At 41.5% G+C, this 23,635-nt stretch overlaps 1 protein-coding gene and 1 non-coding gene across 4 annotated transcripts in view; one reads left to right on the top strand and one right to left on the bottom strand.

The window, feature by feature from the left end:
• Positions 1 to 23,635, bottom strand: part of MYO3B (myosin IIIB) — a 482,588-nt gene that overhangs the window by 454,231 nt on the left and 4,722 nt on the right. The window contains exons 2-3 of one of the 3 annotated variants that reach the window (XM_086718868.1): positions 5,251 to 5,387; positions 2,600 to 2,645 (exon numbers count right to left, since the gene is read on the bottom strand). The exons of 1 other annotated variant lie outside the window; for it this stretch is intronic. The gene's annotated coding sequence lies outside the window, so the exon portion shown is untranslated. The remainder of the gene's footprint in view (positions 1 to 2,599; positions 2,646 to 5,250; positions 5,388 to 23,635) is intronic. One more of the 3 variants, XM_086718870.1, reaches the window with a different exon arrangement.
• On the top strand, positions 17,855 to 17,956 carry LOC112849107 (U6 spliceosomal RNA). The gene has a single exon (XR_015255702.1). It is a non-coding gene; the product is annotated as a U6 spliceosomal RNA (small nuclear RNA).

Raw genomic sequence — 23,635 nt, 5'->3', positions numbered from 1 at the left:
CTGCCCCTCCCCTGCTCATGCTGTCTCTGTCTCTCTCAAAAAAATAATTAAACTTTGTACTTCAAGCTGTATTACAAAGTTGTAATCATCAAGACAGTATGGTACTGGCACAAAAACAGATACTCAGATCAATGGAACAGAATAGAGAACCCTGAAATAGACCCACAAACGTATGGCCAACTAATCTTTGACAAAGCAGGAAAGAATACCCAATGGAATAATGACAGTCTCTTCAGCAAGGGAGTGGTGCTGGGAAAACTGGACAGCAACAAGCATAAAAATGAATCTGGACCACTTTATTACACCATACACAAAAATAAATTCAAAATGGATGAAAGACCTAAATGTAAGGCAGCAAGCCATAAAAATCCTCGAGGAGAAAGCAGGCAAAAACCTCTTTGTCCTTGGCCGCAGCAACTTCTTACTCAACACATCTCCAGAGGCAAAGGAAACAAAAGCAAAAATGAACTACTGGGACCTCATCAAAATAAAAAGCTTCTGTACAGCGAAGGAAACAATCAGCAAAACTAAAAGACAACCGATGGAATGGGAGAAGATATTTGCAAATGACATATCAGATAAAGGATTAGTATCCAAAATCTATAAAGAACTTATCAAACTCAACACTCAAAAAAACCAATAATCCAGTGAAAAAATGGGACATAAGACACGAATAGACACTTTTCCATCCAAATGGCCAACCGACACATGAAAAAATGCTCAACATCACTCATCATCAGGAAAATACAAATCAAAACCACAATGAGATACCACCTCAAACCTGTCAGAATGGCTAACATTAACAACTCAGGCAACAACAGATGTTGGCGAGGATATGGAAAAGACGATTTCTTTTGCGCTGCTGGTGGGAATGCAAACTGGTGCAGCCACTCTGGAAAACAGTATGGAAGTTCCTCAAAATTTAAAAATAGAACTATCCTATGACCCAGCAATTGCCCTACTAGGTATTTATCCAAGGGATACATGTATGCTGTTTCGAAAGGACACATGCACCCCAATGTTTATAGCAGCACTATCAACAATAGCCAAAGTATGGAAAGAGCCCAAATATCCATCGATGGATGAATGGATAAAGAAGATGTGGTATCTAGATACAATGGAGTATTACTCGACAATCAAAAAGAATGAAATCCTGCCATTTGCAACTACGTGGATGGAACTGGAGGGTATTATGTTAAGTGAAATTAGTCAGAGAAACACAAAAATCATATGACTTCACTCATATGAGGACTTTAAGATACAAAACAGATGAACATAAGGGAAGAGAAGCAAAAATAATATAAAAACAGGGAGGGGGACAAAACATAAGAGACTCTTAAATATGGAGAACAGAGAGTAACTGGAGGGGTGGTGGGAGGGGGGATGGGCTAAATGGGTAAGGGGCATTAAGGAATCTATTCGTGAAATCATTGTGGTACTATATGCTGACTAACTTAAATGCAAATTAAAAATAAATAAATTAGATAGATAAACTTAAGAAAAAAAAATCACCCTTGGAAGGCAGGCGGTTTTCTGCGACTACTTCTTGGTTACCAGCCCTCTGGTCTCCCTGTTTCCCCTTGTCTGCAGACAGGCTGCCCGCAGGATGCTCCCACCCTGGCTTCGCAGCCCCTCAAAGGGTCCACATCGATTTGGGAGCAGGGATTGTGATGAGAGGAAGGAATGCCACCTGCCTCTCTGGTGTCTCTCTACCACCCTGAACCTTGTCATCTCACACTCCTCTCCTGATGACACAACGTGGCCTTCCATCAGCCACCTGCCCCTGTACCCTGCAGATGCCTGCCTTGGGAGATAGGGAAGAAGGGAGGGTGCAGAGAAGGGGACAAGGCCTCCTTCCTTCCACCACCTACCCAGGCTGGCAACCCTGGAGCCCTCCCAAAATGTGGTGAGAACTCACTGCAAGCTACAACATGGGGACTCTAGAGGAAAAAACAGGTAGATGATTTCCTCTAAGCCCTGAGAAAGAGCAAGGTCTGAGCAATTCAGCAGCCTGCCTGCTTCCAAAGTTCCTGCTCTGCAGGGACAAACCTGTGGCCTCCATCTGCACGGACCCCCCCTCTTGCACCACTACTCAGGGCTCCTCTGCAAAGGGGAAGGTCTCACACAGCCCGCAGAAGGGAAGGCTGGACAGCAGGACCCCCACACAAGGAGAGCAGGGGGCACAGAGAGCAGAGCAAACGTTATTTCACCAAAGGACCTAATGAGAAGGCAGAAAGTGCATATTTACTATGCACACCTAGTTGCACTAAAATTCACAGCTGCTGCTTAACATATTTCTGACAAGAACATGTTAAAAATATATGTGGAGGGTTGCACAGGGAGTAGTTTGCAATCGTACTTTAAATCACATTTACTTAAACCTCCCTAATTTTAATTCCCCTTACGCTGCAGCTGACATGATCATGATCACATGGTTAGCAGATGTAGACTTATTCTTTTTAAAAAGGGAAATTCTTCTTTGGGATGAAAAGCAGCACACGCCAGAAAGATCAAGCCCGACTTGGGCACATCAGCTAGGCCTACATACAGTCCGGTTCTCCAAATTGTAAGACATGGCTTATGGAATTCTTTCCCTTACCCTGTTTTGTTTCCTTCGGGGCTTTCGCTGCTCACCTCCGAGGCCACTGAAACAAACAAGCAAAAAAGGAGACTTAAGACAGCCACCCAGCACCTGCGGGCCTCAGCCTGTGCCAGCCTGCTGTGGCCACCTGGACGCCAGGGTCCAGGCACTACTTTTCACTCACTCAGCTCCTGGCCAGAGGACGAAGAACCTTACCTGCCATTGTTCTACTCGACCCGGTGAGACTAACCCGGAGAAGTCCGGCTCCCAAGATAAAGGACTAGGAGGGATGAATAATTAATCATTCACTGGAACTTGAAGCAGACGGTAAGTGTGAGGCCAGGGTGAATAAAAGAAAGAAACACTAAGCAAAAAGGCCAAGTTTTATTCCATAAGGAAGCTCAGACCAGACAGGGAGGTGGTGGGGAGGTGGGGGGTGGGGGTATGTTGAACTCCTGGGAGCTGGAGTTTTTTTTTTCCAAACACTAGTTTTGGACTGAGAGAAATCAGACCTTGGTTTCCAAACAACTCCAAGAGGATACTTGCTGTTAAAGGAAAATGCCATCTTTGGAGCTGGTCACCTGGTTTCTGCACCTGCAAGTGGGTGACGAAGAGTTCATCATGTTCCTCGTGCCCAAGTAGTCCCCATTCCTAGGAAACTTCCTTTTCATTCCGAAAGCAGTTGACTATTGCAGGCACAACAACCCAACTAAGCCATTTGCTGATTCTTTTAACCATGTGTCCTTCATTCAACAAATCTTTAGGAAGCCTTTTCTCTGTGCCAAGATCTGTGCTGAGACACTTGGGATCAAAAAGAAAAATAGGACCAAAGCATCTCCAGACAGACTTGCGGGCTTGTGGCATTAAACACCTGCTGTGTTGGTGACTTCCACATCACTGTCTCCAGCCCAACGTCTCCCCTGCTCAAAAATCAGAGCCAACACGTCTCCTGGATATCTCATGCTATCTAATAGGCATCTAAATGGAAGTTGTCCAAACCCAGACTCCAAACCTGCTGCTCCCACAGCCTCTTTGTACACACATTTCTAGGAGTCATCCATGCTTTCAGCATTGGTCAGTCTTTTGGGGAACTTGAAAACACAGCAGTTTTTTTAAAAAATTATTTTGATGTTTATTTTTGAGAGGGAGAGAGAGAGAGAGAGAGCAAGTATGAGCAGGGGAGGGGCAGAAAGAAAAGGAGACACAGAATCCAAAGCAGGCTGCAGGCTCTGAGCTGTCAGCACAAGAGCCCAAGCATGGCTTGAACCCACAAATGGTGAGATCATGACCTGAGTCAAAGTCAGAAGCTTAACAGACTGAGTCACCCAAGAGCTGACTAAAAATCATTGTTAACTGGGCTCCTGGGAGGCTCAGTCATTAAGTATCTGACTTCAGCTCAGATCATGATTTCACAGTTCCTGAGTTTGAGTCCCACATCGGGTGAGCTGGAGCCCCACTTCAGGTAAGCCCTGCTTCTTTCTTTTCTTTTCTTTCTTTCTCTTTCTTTCTTTCTTTCTTTCTTTCTTTCTTTCTTTCTTTCTTTCTTCTTTCTTTCTTTCTTTCTTTCTTTCTCTCTTTCTCTCTTTTTCTTTCTTTCTTTCTTTCTTTCTTTCTTTCTTTCTTTCTTTCTTTCTTTCCCTTTCCCTTTCCCTTTCCCTTTCCCTTTCTCTTTCTCTATCTCTCCCCCCCATCCCTCACAGGATTCTCTCTCTCTCTCTACTACCCCTCACTCACTTGCGCTCTCTTCTCTCAAAAAAATAAATAAATTTAAACTAAAATTAAAAATCTTAAAAAAAATAATTTTAACAAGGTAATAGAGAACTGAAAAGACAAAAGAGGACCCCTGAGGTAGCACAGAGGTGGTCATTGCTCAAAGAAGCCACTACCCCAAGAGCTAGGGGAACAGAAAGGAGAGTTGGGGTTATCTGAACCTACAGTCTGTGAGGAGGGGCCCACAGAGCTAGACTTCTGAGGAGGGAACCAAAGTCATAAGGTGCCGGTACCTCTGAGGGGGCCCGGTGAGGCTCGTTCTGGGAGTGTGAGGAAATTGGAACCATCTACTGTTGCAGTGTCACTGACAGGAACAGGAAGTCAACATGATGGAACAGCGCCCCCTTCCACCCCAGGCTTGGTGTGAGGAATCGCCTCTAGCATCTCCTTTCAGCAGAACTGAAAGTGGACCAAGCTAGAATAGCTGAAGGGTGGTCTGCAGACAGACACGAGCCTAGAAACAAGAACTTAAGAACCAGCACAGTCCACCTCTTTAGCTACTCAGCATCCACACACCTTTCTACCAAACTTCTTTCTCTCGAATGCCACCTCTAACTTGCCAACGGATCCTCTCAGCTCTACCTCTAAAATATCTCCAAGACTTGACTGTTTCTTACCCCCATACTGCACCAACTGTGTTCCAAGGACCAGTCTCACCTGGATTGCACAGTAACCTCCTGACAGGCTTCCTTTACTTGACCTACTGTCAACTCTCCACACAGAAGCCAACATCACTATATTCATGAGCTAGGGCTGCCCTCACAAATTATCACCAATTTGGTAGATTAAAACAGAAATTGACTCTCTCATACTTCTGGAGGCCAGAGGTCTGAGATCAAGGTCTCAGCAGAGTTGCTTATTTCCGCATGCTTTGGAGGGAGAACTTAGGTGTTCCATACCTCTCTCCTAGCTTCTGGTGGTTGCAGGCAATCCTTGGTGTCCCTTGGTCTTGTAGACAGATCACTCCAATCTCTGCTTCTGTCTTCACATTGTCTTCTTCTCTGTGTCTCTAGGTCTTTCTGTGGCCATTTTTCTCCTTATAAGGATGATAGTCATTGAGTTTAGGGCCCATCCTAAATCCAGTCTGATATTATTTTGAGATCCTTAACTTGATCATATCTGCAAAGAATCTATTTTCAAATAAGTTCTCATTCATGGGTACTGGGGATTAAGACTTGAAAATCTTTTAGGGGCCACTGTTCAACCCAATACAGTGATAGTGGTAAAACACAAATCAAATCACGTCACCCCTCTGCTCAAAATCCTGCAATGGCTCCCATCGTACCCTGGGTAAAAATTGCACTTCTATACAATTCTGGATGCTACACCTCTCTGACTATTCTTGCCTTTTTCACCCTGCAGGAACTACGTCATTCCTCACCACTTCCTACACATGCCAGCCTCAAGTCTCTGCACATGCTGTCCCTCTACAGGGAACATTCTCCCTCCAGATATCCCCATGGCTTTCTCCCTCAGATTCTTCAGATCTTCTCTCAAAAGTCACCTTCTCAGCGGGGCTTCCCCTAACCTCACTGTATAAAATTCCACCTCATTTCCTGCTTTATTTTTTGTCGTAGAATTTAATAATACATCATCCTATAAGTGTTGAGTTCTATTACTTTATGTCTCCTGCCATTAAAATATAAGCTCCACTTGGGGCACCTGGGTGGCTCAGTTAGTTGAGCATCTGACTTCGGCTCAGGTCATGATCTCACAGCTCGTGAGTTCAAGCCCCGCATTGGGCTCTGTGCTGACAGCTCAGAGTCTGGAGCCTGCTTCAGATTCTGTGTCTCCCTCTCTCTGCCCCAACCTATTCGCATTCTGTCTCTCTCTCAAAAATAAATAAACATTAAAAAATTATAATATACATATATATGTGTATATGTATATATATAAGCTCCACAAAGACAAAGAATTTTTTTGCCAATTTCATTCCCTGCCATACCTGAAGCACCTAGAATGTTGCCTGGTGCCTATAGGCACTCAGTAATTATACTTTAAAAGGCAGTTTATTCAACTAGAACTGCACAAAAGAAAAAGTATAAAAGTTTCTGTGTTAACGGGGCCCAATCCTAGAGCAGCACTAAAGCTAGCAAGTACGTCGTAAATCACAACACACACAAATCTCGTTTTGGTGTATCTGATTCACCTTATACTGGTGATGTCTAATGATACCATAATTGTCACCAGCGGAGTAAAATAGTTGAAACTTTTCTCAAATATAAAAAATAAAAAAAAAACAATTTTAATTAACAGTGATAGAGGAAAGACTGAATTCTTTCTATTTTTGTTGTAGAACATAATGCTACAAAACCTTTGCCATATTGAAAGGCAATTAAAGAGTATTCAGCAAAAATCCCTAGGAAAAAAATTCCTTTAGAGATGTGTCAGAAGGTTAATTAATGAAAATATGTTATTTTCTGGTTTAGTTTACATTTGCAGCATCTATAAGCTTTTTAAAAGACTTTTTAAACCACTTTACTGAGATATAATTGACATAAAATAAACTGCACAGATTTAGAACATACAATTTGATAAGTTTTGACATTTCTATAAACCCATGAAATTATCCCCCTCAAGAGAGTGAATCACATCATAAATAAGATAGTGAATATAACCATTACCCTCAAAACTTTCCTTGGGACCCTTTACAACCTCTTCTAACCTGCCCTAACCTGCTCTTTGATAGTCTGTGGTTTTATTTGCATTCAGTATAAAATACTTTCTAATTTTTCTTTTGATTTCTTCTTTCACCCATTTAGAGATATATTCTTTAGCTTCTAAAGATTTGGAAACTTTCCAGAGATCTTTCTCTTGTTGGTTTCTTATTTAATTCCATTATGATTACAGAGCATGTTTTGAGTAATTTAATTCCATTATGAAAACAGAGCATGTTTAAAAGGTGAATCCTTTTAAATGTATTGAGATTCTTTTATGCAGCAGAATATGGTCTATCTTAGTAAATGGACCATAATATAAAAAGAATGTGTATTCCACTCTTATTATATGGCATGTTCTCTAAATGTCAATTATGTCTACTTGGTTGATAGTGTTGATTTGATTTTCTATTTCCTCACTGATTTTCCTTTTGTTGTTGTTGTTGTTGTTGTTTTTAATTTTTTTTAATGTTTATTTATTTTTGAGACAGAGAGAGCCAGAGCATGAATGGGGGAGGGGCAGAGAGAGAGGGAGACACAGAATCGGAAGCAGGCTCCAGGCTCTGAGCCATCAGCCCAGAGCCTGACGCGGGGCTCGAACTCACGAACCGTGAGATCATGACCTGAGCTGAAGTCAGACGCTCAACCGACTGAGCCACCCAGGCGCCCCTTTCTTTTTTTTTTTAAATAACTTTAAGTTTATTTATTTTGAGAGAGAGAGAGCAAGTAGAGGGGGTGCAGAGAGAGAGAGAGAGAGAGAGAGAGAGAGAGAGAGAGAGAGAATCCCAAGCAGTCTCCACACTGTCAGTGCAGAGCCTGATGCTGGGCTCAAACTCACAAACCACAAGATCATGACCTGAGCTGAAGAAGGACACTTAACTGGCTGAGCCACCCAGGTGCCCCTTCTTATTGATTTTCTAATTTTCTCTACTTATCCTATGAATTATTGAAGGAGGGGTATTGAAATCTCTAGCTATAATTGAAGACTTGTCTACTTTGCATTTGTTAGTTTTCACTCATGTATTTTATTCTATTTTTAAAAATTTATTTATTTATTTATTCTGAAAAAAAGACAGAGTTGGGGAGAGCAGAGAGAGAGGGAGAGAAAGAGAATCCCAAGCAGGCTCTGCACTGTCAGCACAGAGCTGACAGGGCTCAAACTCATTAACCAGTAGGTTATGTCCTGAGCTGAAATCAGGAGTTGGATGCCTCTTCACTTCATGTATTTTTGTTAGTAGGGGCATAATACTTAGGATTTTTATGCCCTCTTAATGAACTGGCTCTTTCACCACTAGAAAAGGACATTTTGTATCCCTGGTAATACTCTTTACTCTAAAATCTACTTTGTCTGATAGACACATAGCCACTTCAGCTTTGATTGGTACTAACATGGTAAATTTTTCCCATTTTTTAGAAAATGTTTATTCATTTTTGAGAGAGAGAGAGAGAAAACAAGAGTGTGAGTGAGGGAGGGCCAGTGAGAGAAGGGGACAGAGGATCCGAAGCAGGCTCTGTGCTGATAGTAGCAAGCCCAATGCAAAGCTCAAATCCACGAACCATAAGATCATGACCTGAGCTGCAGTCAGACACTTAACTGACTGAGCCACTCAGGCACCCCTACAATTTATGCCTTTCAATTGAAGTGTTTAGACTATTTACATGTAATATAAAGCTAGCTTTAAGCCTATCATCCTGTTTTTTATTTTCTATTTGTCTCATCTGTTCTTTATTCTTTTCCCTCTACTTTTCTTCCTTTTCTATTGAGTACTTTTTACAATTTAATTTTATCTCCTTACATGGTTTATTGACTCCTCATTTTCTTATTTTAGTGTTTGCTTTTGGGGGTTGTACTATATGTCATTAATATAGCATGATATGCTTTCAAGTAAAATATCACTTTACATAGAGAACCTTATAATAGTGTATTTCCAATTCTTCCCATTAGGCCTTTATACTATGTTTCATGCATCCTACTTATACATATGTTATAAAACTCACAATTAATTGTTATTTTTGTTTAAACAATTATCATTTTTGTACCAGCTTTATTGAGATGTAATTCACATACTATATAATTCACCCTTTGAAAGTGTACAATTCAGTGGTTTTTAGTATATTCACAAGATTGTGCAACCATTACCACTATATAATGCCAGAATATTTTAATCATCCCAAAAGGAAACCCCTTTTAACCTCTATCTCCCAAATCCCCCATTCTTCCAGCTATTTCTTTTCTGTCTCTATAGATTTGCCTTTTCTGGACATTTCATATAAATGGAATCATACAATATGTCATTTTTTATGATTGGCTTCTTTCACCTAGCATACTTTCAAGGTTCATTCATGTTGTCATATGTATCAATATTTTATTCCTTATAATTGCTGAATAATATTCCATTATGTAAATATATTACTTTTTAAATCCTTTCATCAGTTGATGGACATTTAGGTTATTTCCACTTTGGAACTGTTAATGAATAATGTTGGTATGAACGCTCTGAAAATAAATAAAGAAACCTTATTTATTTATTTATTTATTTATTTATTTATTTATTTAGGAGGAGGGGCAGAGGGAGAAGGAAAGAGAGAATCTTAAGCAGACTCCATGTCTAGCACAGAGCCTGACATGGGGGCTCAATCTCATAACCATGAGATCATGACCTGAGCCAAAATCAAAAGTTGGACTCTAAAATGACTAAGCCACCCAGGTGCCCCAAGGAAACCTTATTTAAACTGGAGTCAGGAGCTCTTATGCACTACCTCTCAAGCACTATCAATCACTGTTAGAAGCATATCTCATATTCCCCGACAGGAAGAAGCTTACTCTACATACTCTATCAAGAAGAAGGAAGAATTTCTCCTTGCCTAGCAACAGCCCAACCAATGAGAAACCACCACATTCAGCCAATGAGAAGCTGTCACAGCCCCTCACAGCTTCTTTTTTTCCCTTGTAAAAGCAAGCCCCTCTTCTCTGTTCTCTGAACTTGCCCATGGTTCACCATAGTTTGCTTGTCCCAAATTGCAATTCTTTTCTATTCCCAAATAAACTAATTTTACTGGTAAAATATCTGGCTATTTTATTATTTATTATTTTTTATTTCTTTTTGAGAGAGAGAGAGAGAGAGTATGAGCAGGGGAGGAGCAGAGAGAGAGGGAGACACAGAATCTAAAGCAGGCTCCAGGCTCTGAGCTGTCAGCACAGGTTGTTCTTTTTTTAAGGTTAACCATACTCATGTACATGTTTTTGTGTGGACATGTGTTTTCATTTAATTTGGGTGTGTACCTATGAGTAGAATTACTGAGTCATAGGGTAACTTTATGTTTAACCCTTTACGGAACTGCCAGACTATTTTCCAGAGCAGCTGCACCATTTTACATTCCCATCAGCAATTATAAGGGTTACAATTTCTCCACATCCTCATCAATACATGTGACTATTTGTCTTTTTGACTATAGCCTTCCTGGTGGTATTTCATCATGGTTTTGATTTGCATTTCCCTGATGACTAATGACCAATCAATTATCTTTTATAGAGCTATTTTAAATATAGATTCAAATCATATATACTTACCCATGTAGTTATTACTTTCAATATTCTTCAGTCTTTTTTGTAGATCTCTATTTCCATCTAGTATAATTTGCTTCTGCCTGATGGACTTTCTTTACTACTGCTTGTACTGCGAATTTCTAGGTGATAAATTCATTCAGCATTTGTATGTCTGTAAAGTCTTTATTTTCCCTTCATTTTCTGAACGGCATTTTTTGGGGTATAAATTCTTGTATTGACAGGGTTTTCTCCAGTCCTTTTAAGATGTTGCTCCACTGTTTGTGCTTTGCTTCTGTGTGTGTTTTCTGACGAGAAACTTGCTGTCATTATCTTTGCTCCTCTGAGTGTAACCTGACCTTTTTCTGCTAAGCTGGTTTTAAGATTTTCCCAGAAATCTTATTAGGCTGTGCCTTGGTGTAGTTTTCTTCCTCTTCCTCCTCCTCCTCCCTCTGCCCTTTTCCTCCTTCTTTTTTGGTTAGGGTCATTATGCTTCACATAGTTTTAATGAGATTTGAAAAATTGGGGACCATTTTTATTCAAATAATTTTTTTTAATGTTTATTTATTTTTGAGACAGAGCATGAACGGGGGAGGGTCAGGAGAGAGGGAGACACAGAATCTGAAGCAGGCTCCAGGCTCTGAGCTGTCAGCACAGAGCCCGATGCGGGCTCGAACTCACGGACCGTGAGAACATGACCCAAGCCAAAGTCAGACACTTAACCGAATGAGCCACCCAGGCGCCCCTCAAATAATTTTTCTTTGCCCACTTCCTTTTCAGAACTCTAATTCCCCCTATATTAGGTAGGCCACTTGAAGATGCCCCTTAGTATATAGATGCTCTGTTCAATTTTTAAAAATTATTTTTCCTTTCTTTGCTTCATTTCAGAACTGATAAATGTCTCTTTGTCTTCAAGTTTACTACTCTTTTCTTCTGTAATTAATTATTCTGCCATTAATTCTAATATATTTTTCACTTCAGTCATTACAGTTTTTATCTTTAGAGATTTAACTTGAATCTTTTAATAACTCTCATGTCTCACTTTTTTCTAAGTCTTATTTATTTTGAGAGATTCTCTTTGGGGAGAGAGAATCCGAAGCAGACCCTGTGCTGCCAGCACATAGCCCAATGTGGGGCTTGAATCCACAAAGCCATGAGATTGTAACCTGAGCTGAAACCAAGAGTTGGACGCTTAACCATCTGAGCCACCCAGGTGCCCCTCTACTTACTTTATTAAACATATGTCATGCAGTTATAATAAATGCCCTATACTCCTGTCTACCAATTCTAACAGTTGTATAAGCTCAAGGTTGACTTTTATTGATTCTTCCCCTTAATACAGATCATATTTTCCTGCTTCTATTCATACCTGGTAATTTTTTATTGGATACTAGTTATAATGAATTTTTCTTGTTGGCTGCTGGATATTTTTGAATTGCCATGAATACCATTGGCTGTGTTATGAGATGCAGTTAAATTACTAAGAAACAGTTTGATTCTTTTTCATCTTGTTTTTAAGATTTTTTTAGATGACAGCAAACCAGTCTTCAGTCTAGAGTTAATTATTTCCCACTACTTAGGCAATGTGCTTCTGAGTATTTTATCTAATGTTTTGAAAATTATGAGGATTTCCAGTCTGTGTGGTGGGAATAGGTACTAATCTTGGGCTTGTACAAACTCTAGGTATTGTTCATTTTAATCCTTTTGGTGGTTCGTTGGCCTTGTGTAGTTTTCTCACTCACACACATTGCTGAGTGCTCTGCCAGATACTTAAAGGGAACCATCTGCTCTTTGGAATTCTCTCTGCACAGCTCTGTCCTCTCCAGTACTCTGTGAACATTAGCTGTCTTGTCCCAGGCCCTCAACTCAGCCTCTTTAACCAGGGGATCCACCAGGTTCTGCCTGGATTCCCTTTCTTTGCACTACAGCCTAGAAACACTCAAAGAAGTAGGTTAGGGCAACTGTAAGGTTTATTGGATTTTTTTTCCCCATTTCTTAGGGAATAGTGTCCTTTGCTGCTTGATATCCAGGCTCTTGAAAAATTGTCTCATTTATTTTGTCCACTTTTTTTGCAGTGTTTTGGTTGTATATGGTAGGAAGCAAATGTGGTGTCTGTTACTCCATCTTAGCCAAAAGTGGAAGCCTCTGTCAGCCCTTTACATTTTCAATTTATTATGATTTCTTTTCTCATTCTAAATAAATGTTCACTTTTCTATTTAATTCTATCTGTAATTTTGCATTATTTTTCTTTTTTTTAATATTTATTTTTTTAGTTTGAGAGAGACAGAGAGCAAGCAGGGGAGGGGTGGAGAGAGAAGGGGACAGAGGATCCAAAGCGGGCTCTGTGCTGAGAACAGAAAGCCCGACACAGGGCTCAAACTCACAAATCATGAGATCAGGACCTGAGCCGAAGTCAGATGCTTAACCCACTAAGCTCTCCAGGTGTGCCTGTATTAAAGAGGGTGTCCACTAGGGGCGCCTGGGTGGCGCAGTCGGTTAAGCGTCCGACTTCAGCCAGGTCACCATCTCGCGGTCCGGGATTTCGAGCCCCGCGTCAGGCTCTGGGCTGATGGCTCGGAGCCTGGAGCCTGTTTCCGATTCTGTGTCTCCCTCTCTCTCTGCCCCTCCCCCGTTCATGCTCTGTCTCTCTCTGTCCCAAAAATAAATAAACGTTGAAAAAAAAAAAAAATTTTTTTTTTAAAGAGGGTGTCCACTGTTGTATAATCTCCAGCCCCATACTCAGGCTCTTGAGTTGAACCACGTGGGTTGGAATTCTGGCTCCACCTCCTATTAGTATTGTGACCCTGAGCAGCCTCTCCTTCTCCATTTCTTCATCTATAAAACCAGGATGATAATAGGACCTACTTCATGATGTTGAGCATTAAATGAGTTATTACATGTGAAATACTTAGAAGACAGCCTGAAACCTAGAAACCACTCAATAAACCGTTATTATTTGAGCTTCTTCAATGTATAGGTGGTATTATAAATTATGGAATTACCTATACAGAGTGTTAAGAGTCTGGATAGAGGACACCACCCTCCATAACTGATGAGAGCAGAGGAAGTATAGATCACAAAAGAAACAACATGGCCAGGAAATGGGATAACCAAAAGAATATAATGTCCTAAGAGAACAAAATAGGTAATCTCCCAAAGAAGGGAGAGATTAATATAGTCTATGCCACTCAAGATCAAAATGAGAACTTAAGAATGATCTCTGGATTTGTCATGATTTCTTAGAGACTCCAGGTTATTTATAAAAGTATCAATAAGAGAATTGCATATAGTTAGCGTAAATGGATTCCGAATGGGGCCATGACAGACTTTACAAGTAGACAGTCTAAAGTTGCTCTAATGCCATTTTTGAAAATATGTAGGGTGTAAAAAAATAAAACCAATGGAACATCTTGCAATATCAGTTCTGGCTTCTCAGTTGTTTTGTTGGTTTATTTTGCTTTTCTTGCTTTGTGATTCTTGGCCTTGTCCCGTACTGGTAAAGATGACGAATGACAGGTTTCCCACAACAGAGACTAGGCTCCAGGTGCTTCATTCTCTCCATAGCATCATGAGCATCATCTTGGTTGAAAATATAGCCAGAATTGCTAAAAGCATGAGTTCTTGTCTCAAGCCTTATTGGAAGAAGAAACTTTGTTCCATAGCTTTGGATATGAGTGGGCTGATTCCCCATGAGGAGAAATCAGGCTGTTAGACACCACACTCCCGTCCTGCAGAAATGGCTCCCAGGCAGGGCTTTTTCTCTTGAAGTGCACCATCCGGCCCCAGAATTTCTCTCTACCAGGAAAAACCCCTGCCCAACATTTCAGTATCATCCTGGGGAGCATTTTCAATGGATGAGTGAGCTTCCAACCATTTAATTCCTTAAACAGCAAAACTTCGGCTGTTCCTGGGAGTCTGTGCATTGGTTCAGAAAAAGCCATGCTGCTTCCATTCCCTAAAAATCCACTGGCACAGGACTTCTGAAGCATCCATCATCTGTTAGCACCATGGCTGTGTGTGTAGGGGGGTGGTCCCCTGGAAAGGCAGGGGCTCTTGTCCTGGAGTCTGCATCTCACAGCTCCACCCTTGCTCTCCAGACAGGCTGGCCTGTGAGATTTTCAGCCTCTTCCCTCTGGGCAGCTTCAGGCTTACTTGACCTATTTTCCACAAGCTCAAGACAGAGGGCATAGGAAAGTGCTGAATCACTCCAGGGTCTGCATTGTGTCCAGTTACAAAGCCCAATGTCAAAGTGAAATACCGCCCTTTTAACAGCCCCATATCTCACAGATTTAATGGTCAATTCTAATTAAAGATAAGCTTATGTTCTTTATTTCCTTTCCCTAGAGAAAAAGAAAAAAAATTTCTTTTCTTCTGGGAGACTCTAGATTCCGTATTTATAAACATCATTAGAGGCTATATGTTTTCTTAACGATTGGAAAAGTAAAGATTTCATCTATTCGCCCAATCAGAATAGAATTATTTCTCCTTCTATTGTTAGGAAGTTTTCCCCCTCCCCAAGTCCAGCTTAGTGTCCTGGGTCTCCAGGTACATAATAGTCACTCAAGAAATATTCACTGGTTGAAAAAATGAATGGAAGGATGGTTGGATAGAAAACTATCTGTGCACTGTTGTCTCCTAGGACATCCTCCTAACTAGGTAGAGAACCCTCACAGTGCTTCTTGGCAGTTCTTCTTCAGGGACTATAGAAACAAACCAAAATGGAATATCTTGCATCAGGGACAAGATGGAAATGGTCATAAAGGAAATCTAACCTAACTTTACGGGGATTTACAGCTCTTAGAAATCAGCAGAGGGCATCAGCCAATTCTCAAATACCAAGTCTGTTTGTGACATCTCAGAACTTCCTTATGCCCCTGATTGATCTATCTTGATCCAAATAAGGAAGAAGACCACTAGGCCACCAATCAGCTTAAAAAGCCAAATAACTTCTGCATTTACCCTGTAAAATATCCCTTAGTCAGTGAAAAACTTTGCACTCATTTCTCCCATAGCCTTGAGCTTCCTGAGTTAAAAGCCTTGCGATAAGCTCATCTTTCCGTTTTGTTTTATTCATTGTAGAGTTTGGTTTTTGACAGGACCCACCACTCAAAGGTGGGTCTCGTCAAAGGCCCATTTGGGGTTCATACAATAGAATTTAATAATGAAGACACTTTTATTTACTTCTTTGCTCTGTTTTGCAGAAGAGCTGGGTGAAAACCTGGTCCCCTGAGTCCTGGGCAGAATTTCTCTGTGAATGGTTGGAGAATTGTGTGTTTCCAGCACAGCTCAGCTCAGCTCTGTCAGGCACCTTGGCATCCACTCGGTCCTGGAATGGCTGTGCCTCGCCGGGGTCTGAACAGGAGCTCAAGTGGCTCTTCTGGGGCTCTGAAGCAATTAAAGTTGGGATTTGTTCTTCTTTGTCATGAGGCTGTTGGATTTTATGGTCTTTTTAGAAGCCTTGGTGACTGCTGGCCCCACTCCAGAGGGCATCCTTCCTCAGATGTTCCAGGATGCTGCAGCCCACTGAGAATTTTGCAGACAAGGTCCTGGGCCCACAGAGTCAGAGGCCAGGGGCTCAGTTTAACAGAACCAGGCCAGACTTTACCAGTACAGCTCAGTGACTATGATTCCTTTACTCCATCCCCTCCAGTCTGTTTCTCCCTTTCCTGGAGCTGAGCCAGGCTTCTGGAGGCGGTCTCCCCCTCTCAACAGGACCCTGTAATTAACATTTCTTCTCTCCTCTTTTTCTCTGCTCCAGTTCCATCTGCAGTTGCCTAATCACAGCATTAGCAACTGCAGATCTGATCCCACTCCTGATACGGTCTCCGCAAGGGAGGGCTTTGAGCCAAGAGAAGACAGGCTTGTGGTCATGAGAAACGAAAGGAGCCTCCCCAGGATGAAAAGAGGCCATGTCTGTAACCCACAGTGCTCGGCACAGGAAAAGTGCTCTTACAAGGGTTGCTGGTCTGATGTTAGTTGTGTAGTCTTTTTTTTTTTTCAAGTTTATTTGTTTATTTTGAGAGAGAGGGAGAGGGTGGAAGGGGGCAGAGAGAGAGAGAGAGAGAGAGAAAGAGAATCCCAAGCAGGCTCTGCAATGTTGATAGTGGGGAAAGCAATGAATGTATGGGGGCAAGGGATGGGCCTTCTCTGTACATTCTGCTCAATTTTTCTGTGAACCTAAAAGTGCTCTAAAAAATAAGACTTATTTTGGGGCGCCTGGGTGTCTCAGTCGGTTGAGTGCCCGACTTCAGCTCAGGTCATGATCTCACTGTCAGGGAGTTCAAGCCCCACGTTGGACTCTGTGCTGACAGCTCGGAGCCTGAAGCCTGTTTCAGATTCTATGTCTCCCTCTCTCTCTGCCCCTCCCCCACTCATGCTCTCTCTCTCTCTCTCTCTCTCTCTCTCTCTCTCTCTGTCAAAAATTAACGAACATTTAAAAATAAAACCTATTTTGTTAAACTCCATATACTCACTGCCAACTCCCAAATTTCTTTCTCTCTTTTTTTTTTGAAAGAGAGGGGGAGAGCATGAGTGAGTGAGGGGCAGAGAGAGGGAGAGAAAGAAAATCCCATAAGGGGCAGAGAAAGAGAGAGAGAGAGAGAGAGATAATCCTGAAGCAGGACTTGACCTCACCTGACATGGGGCTTGAACTCATGAACCGTGAGACCATGACCTGAACCGCAGTCAGATGCTTAACCGACTGAGCCACACAGGTGCCCTCAACTCCCAAATTTCTATCTCTAACCCAGAGCTCACACCTAAATACTTGACTCAGTTATTCAATGATTTGCTCAATATCTCCATGTGGTTATCTAAAAGGAATGGCACATTTAACATGTCCGAAAACAAATTGTTGATTTTCCTCATTTCAGCAAATAGTAATTCTATTAGTACTTAGATCAAATACCCTTGGAGTCACCCTTGACAGGATGGAGACCGACATGGGGCTTGAATTCATGAACTGTGAGATCATGACCTGAGCCGAAATCAAGAGTTGGATGCTTAACCACCTGAGCCTCCCAGGTGCCCCTTAGTTGTGTAGTCTTAAAGTGACTCCCCATATATTGTCTATTAGTGTCAAGGAAGGGGAAAAAAACAACAAGCAATGGAGAAATTGTACAACAGCTTGACCAGGTGGTCCAAATTATCATCCGCATGGGACAGATGACATCATGTGGCTCCAGATGTGGTACCTTGGACAGGACACACCTCACCCGGGCAGCATTCTGGCTGAGATTATATAACCAATGTAAACATGAGGAAACACCAAACACATAATGAGAGACGTGCTATAAAACAAAATGGCATGTGATACAGATATTTAAAGTTGGAATAATACTGGAAAGATTACCATTGCCCCTGCACAAAGATGATATACAAATTTGTGAAGAAAAAGAAATGGTGTGGGGCAGACAGGAGATCAACATCATAAAAGACAGATTAAAGGAGGCTAAAGGAACATGACAGTCAAAGGTGGTACCTGACTTTAGACTGGAGCCTGTACTGAAGGGAAATGCTATAAAGGACATTGACAGGTCAGCTAACAAAACTTACATATGGAGGGTAGATTAGATAAAAGCACTTCATCAGGCATTATGGTTATGTAATAGAATACTCCTACTAGAAAATATACACTGAAATATCTAGGAGTAAAGGGCCATGAAGTATACAACTTACTTTTACCCTGTTCAGAAAAGAACTACATTGTGTGTATGTGTCTGTGTGTGTATACACACAGATATATAAATAACTGTAGATGTAGATTATATATATAACAATTTTCTCTGAACGATTTAAAATTGTTTTAATGTTTACTTATTTATTTTGAGAGAGAAAAAAAGAACTTGAGCAGGGGAGGGGCAGACAGAGAGGGAGACAGAGACTCCCAAGCAGGCTCCATGCTGCCAGTGCAGAGTCCCGACGAGGGGCTTGAACTCAAAATGTGAGATCGTGACCTGAACCGAAATCAAGAGTTGGATGCTTAACCAACTGAGCCACCCAGGTGTCTCTCTCTGAACTATTTTATATACATGTATATAGAGAGAGTTGGGAAGAAACATGCAAATGTTAAAGTAAGTGGAGTAGAATGAAGAAATATAGAAATGTACCTTTTCTATTTTTGCAACAAACACATACTGATTTTAAACTCCATTGTTTAAGGGACAACTGGGTGGCTCAGTCGGTTAAGCACTAACTTTGGCTCAGGTCACGTCTCATGGTTTGTGAGTTTGAGCCCCGCATTGGGCTCTATGCTGACAGCTCAGAGCCTAGAGCCTGCTTTGGATTCTGTGTCTCCTTCTCTTTCTGCCTCTCTCTCTCTCTCTTTCTCTCTCTCTCTCTCAAAAATAAATAAACATTGAATTCCCTTGTTTGAGCAAAAAAGTAGAGATGCAGCATAACACAGAAATTGAGTGTAGTATGGGGGTCCAGTGGACCTGGGTCTAAATCCTGGCTCTGCCACTACCAGCCGTGACCCCTAGGGCAAGTTACTCTGCCCCTGAGTCTCAGTTTCCTTCTCTGTGGAGGAACAGTCTACAAAGTTCTGTTACAAAGATGAAGGGAGGCAGCACCTAGCAAGTGCTCAGTGGAGGGCATGACGTTCAGGTCATGGGCCAGGGCATGGTAAGAGCTCTCCAACCATTAAGTGTTATGATTATGAAGATGCTCCCCCCCACTCGGTGATGCTGCCAGATGCAGTTTCACAGAAGTATAAAGGCTCTGGGGAGTCAGAGGGCAGGGGCATCCAGGGGATGCAGTATTGGGGTCATGGCTTGTGCTGGAAAAAGAAAGGTTCCCTGGTGGGAGAAAGCCTAATCAAGAAAGCCACGTAAAGCACACTGTATGTGTTCCAAGGAGCTTCCCCAGACTAACATCATGGTCTGCTCAAACCTTCTTCCACTGTTTAATAAGGACAGGTGCATGCGCGCGCGCACACACACACACGCACACACACACACACACACACACACACACACATGCTTTATTTGATACAAGGGCTGTGTGTCTTGGACAATTTTACCACAAAAGCCTAATCTCTGCTATAAGAATTATCAATCCTTTCACTTAGGTCAAACTTTCTGGCCTCCAACAAATACTTCTAAAAAAATCAAAATGCCTTTAAATAGGGGCACCCGGTGGCTCAGTCAGTTAAGCATGACTCAGGTCATGATCTCGCAGTTCCTGAGTTCAAGCCCTGTGTCAGGCTCTGGGCTGATAGCTCAGAGCCTGGAGCCTGCTTTGGATTCTGTGTCCCCCTCCCTCTCTGCCTCTCCCCTGCTGACTTGTTCTCTCTCTCTCTCTCTCTCTCAAAAATAAACATTAAAATTTTTTTTTAAATAATTAAAAAATAAAATGTCTTTAAGTAATTAACTCCCCTCTAAGAAATCCTGAAGGCATGAAGAAACCAGAGTCGGGGGGGGGGGGGCGGGGAAGGGAGAAGGAGGATAATACCCCTCTTTCTGTAGCATTAGACCCAGGTGGCTCACCTACACTGGCTTCAACGTTGGCCTTACTTATCATATATACCCGGTTAGTGGATTCTGTCCCGGAGAGATCATGTGGTGACAACTAGCCCATCCTGCAAATCTGTTGATAGCCAGCCAATCAGCCAGCTTCCGACACTCCTTACTCAGCACTGCTTCGTTCCTGACCTCTATGGTGGGTTGTGGAAACCACACTCGCTTTAATTCATTGAATCCTGGCTATGCAATGAACTCATCATGTGACTTTGGGAAAGTTATTTACCTTCTCTGAGCATCGGTTCCCTCTTCTATTAAACTTGGGCAATAATATGTACCCCTTAGTATTGATTAATAAATACCAGCCCCTTTTCATTCTCTATAGTTGAGTGTCATAACAGGCCCATGAGTTGCTATTTGAAAGGGCACGTTTATAATCAGTCATTTTGTTCATATTTTCATATATTGATCTCAGTTTGAACATTTAGTTAATAAGAAAAGACTTTCGACGCAGCAGGAAATTCTCCAAAGATATTCTTCAATGGGTGGTAGGTTTTAAAGTGTCTCTAGGCCTCTGGAATGGATGGCAGTCAATTAGCCTGCCTCTTGCCTGAGAAATCAGACTAATTACTGGTGAGGCTTGGCTAATGGGGTCTTTTGTGAACTCCGTCCCTAAATGAGAAATCTTTAACTTTTCACAAAACCTCAATCTCATTTGTGCTGCTGATTCCTAATATTTCTAAATAAATGCTTGGCCTCTGGGCTTTTGTAGTCAAATAACCCAAATCAAACCAAGCTGCTCTGCCAAGGGAAAAATTTATTTTGCGTAAATCTACTGGAAGAAACTTTTAGAATCAATTTGAAATCACCAAAGGCAAAGACTAGCTGCAGTCCACTCTGGGGCCAGTTTTGTGGATGTGGGCTAAAAGGTGAGTTTACTCCGTTTGGGTTTAAATGACTTGTTGAGATGCCCAAACAGTAAACAGTGGTAGGTTTCAGAGCTCAGAGTATGCAAGAAGCAGGCTTGTCCCCCAACCCCAAGTCGACTGCCACATATAGACAAGCTCAGGGTTCTGTACCTAAGGCAGAAGACACAAAATCCAGGGAAGCCATTATCTGTCCCACATCAACCTAGAAAGGAGGTGAAAGAGTCTGGAAAGGCAAGAGGAGTTTGAGGAAAGGAAGTCACTTGAAGACAGCCAAACTTGAAACAGAAATACACGTAAATGCCAAGAGAAGGAGAGGGGTAAGCAATTCAGAGCTTGGCAGGAATCTGGAAAAGATTCCAAAAGTGAAAACGGAGCTGAGGTGTAGCCTACATGGTTGGCTAGAGGGACCTGCTCCAACAGAATCTCCAGTGACCATGGAGGGGATATCTGGAATGGCCTACATGAGTCTTTGCTTCCCACTTCTTCCTCATCAAGGACTTCCAAAACAACTCTTGAAATGCAGGATCAAAGTAGAACTTGGGAATGCTGGGTGCCTTTGGATTCCTGTTATTGTATTAAATTACATTGAATTGCCTCCTAGGAGACCCTGAGGTCTTCTTCTATTGGATTTTTACCAGCTCCATTTGTTCTTCCCAAAAAAATTTGAGAAGACACGGTTGTCCATCGCATAGCTGCTTGGGATATTCTGGGTCCTCAATCTATTCTGACTATGTAATGGGGGAACAAAATCCTTCTTTTGGGTAAAAAATTTCAAGAAGATAAAACAAAGAGGCACAACCATGTTTTCAAGACATAGTTTTTTATTGTAATGGGAATTCCTGTCAAAAGTTAGGATGCAGTGAACCCCTGTTTCATTCCCTCTCCTATACTTCTCCACTTGGCCTGGGATATCCTAACCAAAATCCTCTTTAAAGCCTTCAGCACCTCCATTCTCTAGTCCCATTCTTAGCCCATGTATCACCCCTCTAGGAACAAGCTTAGGCAGGGGTCTCAACCAGCACATCCAAAACTACATATGTCTCAAAGGCCCATCTGTAGGCAGAACAAGAAAGCCTCTCATTTCTCAATGACTATGGCTGTCAAGCTGCAGTATACATATGGACTAGTTAGAGAACTTGTTAAAATGCATATTTTGGGTAACTTCTTCTAGAGTCACTAAGTCTGGGTGCATTTTTGAACAGTCATTCTAGGTAATTCTGATTCAGTTATAAAAAGGACACGTTTGAAAGACTGTTTGAGGGCTACATTAGTATCATAAGTCTTAGAGAACCAGCATCAACTCCAAAGAGGAATAAAGGGTCATTTCCCTCCACTTCTCTAGACCAAAAAGGAATCATCCCCAGGATCTAGACCTCAAGAAAGCCACCTGGTTGAATTGTCCCACTCCAAGATGGTGCTTTGGGAGTCTATGTTACCCATAACAGCAGCTGCCTTCTCCTAAAGATCTTGAGGGGGCAGGATTCCATAGCCTCCCATGCAAAGCTATTCCAGTGTCTAATTGCCCTTCAGTTAAGAAGTTCTTCCTTACATTTAATCAATTCTTTGCAAGTCCTTGCAAGACTCATCAACTCTTGCTCTATTCTCTGTGTAGATGGAAAAAAACAAGTTATTGTGCAATTTCTATCCATTCATTTAATCACAGAGTATTGGAGACAAAAGGGATTTCAGATATAAACTGGCACTGTGGTTTTATTTGACCTATGAAGGTGCTTGTCCAAAGACACACATAGATTCAGGAGACTATTTAGTTTCCAGGAGATTATTTAGTTTCCAGTGGGTAGGGATGGGAGCAATCCTTTAGCCTTCTCCATTTCAGAATATACATATGAACCTCTTCATCATTCCTCCAAAGAGATGTGTTTTCCATCATCGTAATCATTTCAGATGCTTGTCTTCAGATTTTCCTTTGCTCCAAATAGGGTTGTCAGATATAGCAAATAAAAATTCAGGATGCCTAGTTAAATTTGAATTTCAGATAAACGACTAATATTTTTTAGTAAGTGTCTCCATGCAATATTTGGGACATGCTTATACTAACAACAAAAATTATTATTTATCTGAACTTCAAATTTAACAGGGATTTGTATATTTAATCTGGCAACTGTCATTCCAAACATTCTAGAAGTGTAGCAATTAAAACTAGAGACAGAACTTTCACATCTTCAGCAATTCCTCATACTCACTATAAACACCCCCAGTCTCATGGTCTTTATGTTTGAAGCTCCCTCTGCTAGAATGTTCTGCCCCAAAATATCTGTGTAGCTTGATCCCTTACTTCAGGTCACTTTCAGATTTCTATTTATCAAAGAGGTGTTCCTGACCATCTTACAGAAATCTCACCATTACTTCCAACCTTCTCACTCTGATTTATTTTTCTGTCATCACTTATTAACACCTGGCAAAGTATATGTTCACCTACTTATATAATTTCTACTCTTCCCTTAAAGTAGAACATAAACTCCATGACAGAAGGCACTTGGCTCTACTCATTGCTATATTCCTATCATGTAGAACAGGGCCTAGCATACAATAGGCCATATATTAGTTACTTAATGCTGCATTAAATGACCCAAAAGTGAGTGACTTAAACAATAATCATTTATATCTCTTACTGTTCCTGTGCTCAGGAATTCAGGAGACTGGGCTAAATGGTTATAGCCAAGAGTTTCTCATGA

This window comes from Puma concolor, chromosome C1, assembly GCF_028749965.1.
Source record: "Puma concolor isolate L17-30 chromosome C1, mPumCon1.1.hap2, whole genome shotgun sequence".
In the NCBI taxonomy this organism is placed as follows: domain Eukaryota; kingdom Metazoa; phylum Chordata; class Mammalia; order Carnivora; family Felidae; genus Puma; species Puma concolor.
The sequence above is the reverse complement of the archived record's forward strand: the minus strand, read 5'-3'. Positions and strand labels throughout refer to the sequence as shown.